This window comes from Cupressus sempervirens, chromosome 1, assembly GCF_028749045.1.
Source record: "Cupressus sempervirens isolate cs-2001-9-10 chromosome 1, ASM2874904v1, whole genome shotgun sequence".
In the NCBI taxonomy this organism is placed as follows: Eukaryota; Viridiplantae; Streptophyta; class Pinopsida; order Cupressales; family Cupressaceae; genus Cupressus; species Cupressus sempervirens.
In genome coordinates, this window is record NC_143118.1 from 333,925,412 (window position 1) to 333,928,518 (window position 3,107).

Below are 3,107 nucleotides of genomic sequence, written 5' to 3' on the forward strand. Positions count from 1 at the left end.
AAGGAAATAAGATTCCAGGGAGCTACTGGACCCCCTATTCAACTCGGACAAAATAGGAGAAAGACCCATGATGAATATTGAGGTTGACAAGGAGGAGGCTGATGATATTAATCATTGGGCAAGGCATGTTGTTAGAATGATGAAGGATTAGATCAAGAAGCCTTTTCAACTTGATCCAATACCTAACACTGTGATCTTTCATGCACAAGCCTACCCAGAGAAAGGTAGAGGAAAGAAAGTAGCAATTCCTACCTTTGTGGCCTAGTCTCCCATTAGGCCAGAGATAGTATACCAACTATCGCATGATTGGATACTATCACCCTTCAGAGAGGAAAGAAAAGAACAAAAGGAAAAGGAGCTCTCCTCAAAGTGTCAAGATAGGAGAAGTTGAAGCATAGGCACCTCCCTAGAAACAAGAAGAAGATGTACAAGGGTATGAGGATGCTAGAGCTACTTGAGTTCAAGATGACCCTCAATTACCTCCCTTTGTGCCTAGCCAGTCAAAAGAGGGAGAGAGCCAACAAGTTTCCATTCCTCCTTCAAAAGAAGAGCCAACATCCCCTTCTACCTCTACAAAACAAAAGAGGATTAATATCCAATTGAAAAAGAGGCAAAGGATCACTAAAAGAATGGTGTCTTTCCCATCTATTTCTAAAATCATTCTGGAGGGAGAAGAGGAAGAAGAAGAAGAGGAAGACGAAGAGGAACAAGTGCCCTTGCAAGGAAGAAGTTGGCTAGCTAGAGATGCTAAACTACAAAGAAGAAGGATTACCATGGTGACATCACCATCCATCCAAGTAGAACCCTTGGAAGTCTCTTCTTCGAAAGATGAAGTAAAATAGTGGGTGGATGAGCAGAGTGAAGAGGGCAATGACATTTTCAAACTGTTAGAATTTGATTTTATGCCCATGGGAATAGAGTTAGTTGGAGACAAGATCAGGGATACCTCTATAGGTAAACCTCAACAAGAAGACTTGACACAAATGCTGCTAGATTCATAAGGTCTCAATCTTACTCCCCCATCTCCACCGCAAGTCATGGTGGTAGATAAAGGCTCGATTACTCCTCTGCCCTAGAGTTTAAAAGAGGAATAGGTTTAGAAGGAACCATCACAAGAGGAGGAACTAGAACAAATGGCAACTGATGAAGTGTCGAAGGAGGAAAAAATAGTAGAATATTCTTAGACACCTTCCCAAGACACTAAGGTGTAAGCTATAGGCTCTACTTAAATAGAGGCTATACAAGAAGAGTCCTCACAATGGGAAGAAAGTACTCCAAGGAGGAGTGAGAAGGGAAAGAAGATAGCCGAACATACTCCTTCATCCTTAAGAGGCAAGTCTTTTGTTGAATGAGTCCCAAGGTGGCTCCAAAAAGAAGTGATGAGGAGCATGAAGCCACAATTTAGTGTTGATGAGGAGGATCTCCTTAAACTGGTAAAGATCTTGAACAAACCTGAGTCCCCTACACATGAAGCAAGACCATTGGAATTTTTCAGCAATACCAAAGATCAAAATTTTTTTGCACAAGTGGTCATCCCTCCTAAAAATGTAGATACAGAGAGCCTCAGTGCACAAGATTATCAAGTCAAAGAGGTCATACTTGGGAGGCCTACACGGGATACAACTAGGTTAATGGTGACTAAGGGATCAAGGAAGTTCTTAAAAACATGGAACAAGATGAGGAAGAACTCTATACACTTCATAGGCAAATTGAAATTCTAAGAGTATATCTAGTTGAAGTGGTTGGTCCCCTAGATCATGAACACCTCGAGGAAACATTGAATACTATACTTAGAGAAGGGGGAGCTATGCATATAGACCCATTTTTTAAAGCCTATCAATAGTGGTAGGAAAGTTTTGAAGAGAAGGGTATTTTGATTATCTAGGGAAACTTAAAGTTATTATATGCTATGTAAGAGAACATGAATAAAATGGTGGCAATTTTGAAGTACTTCAGCATTATGGATGAAGTAAGGGCTTGGAGTAAGGACTTACAAATTTTGCAAGCCATAAAGGGGAAAAGATATAGAATTTTGATTAATGTATATATAGGGGAGGAGTTGGATATGATTGATGATTAGATAGAGAAAATAGCAGATAGTAATAAAGTAATGGAAACATTACATGCAGAGATTCATCAACTCAATGACCAAGCCCAAGAGTGAATTTTGGAAGTAGAGAGACAATATAGTGATGCATGATTAGAAATTTTTGAAGATGAGGAATGGGAAAATTTTTTGCCTATTGAGGTAGTAGTGGAGAATTTTAAGAAGATTTGTGAGGAAGCTTCTAGTGATGAAGATATCCGTCAAGCCTTTAGAACTGAAGAAGCCTTGTTAGAATTGGATACCAAACTTGGGGATTTTGCTGACACCTGAATTGAGGTAGACAATTATAGATAGAAGGTTAAGGAAAATATGAGGCTTTAAGTTTACTAGATGTGGCTAAAATTACTAAGATTATAGAGAAATTCAAGGGCAAACATCCAAACATAGTTTTGGGGTGAAGGGGAACAAAACCCAAAAGCCAGAATTCCAATTTTGACACTCAGTAAAATTTTGAGATTTTGGAACCTATCAAGGTGTGCAGGTCCATAGGTGCACAAGTCCCCCCATCCATTTTGCCAAAGTTGTGTTGATAGTTAATTACCAGTTGCAAAAATAAAGCTTTCCATGCATCAGAAATGCATTCTGATGGCAGTTTAACTCTAACAAACACCTAGTAAAGGACCAACTTCCAATTTTGGCACTTCCAAACACTTCCACTATGACTAAAGGCTTTCTCTTTTTTTTTTCTCTCATAAATTCTTTGTTTCTAACATGTAAAGGGTTATGCATCCAATTAATGAATAAAATATGGATGGAGTCCTACTAAGCGCTAGTTAAATTGTTAGTTTGTATATAATTAGTTTGTTTTATTGATTAAAAGAATTTTATTGCATGAAGAATATCTCTCACTCTCAACAAAAATTAAGGAGGCAATTTCTTATAAATACTAGATTGTAACATGTAATCAAGGCTACCATTATTATGTAATAAAATTATGCTTTTGGTGCTCACATTTGGTCTGTATTAATTCTTGCCTGAATGTGTCATTGTTTTGTGATTT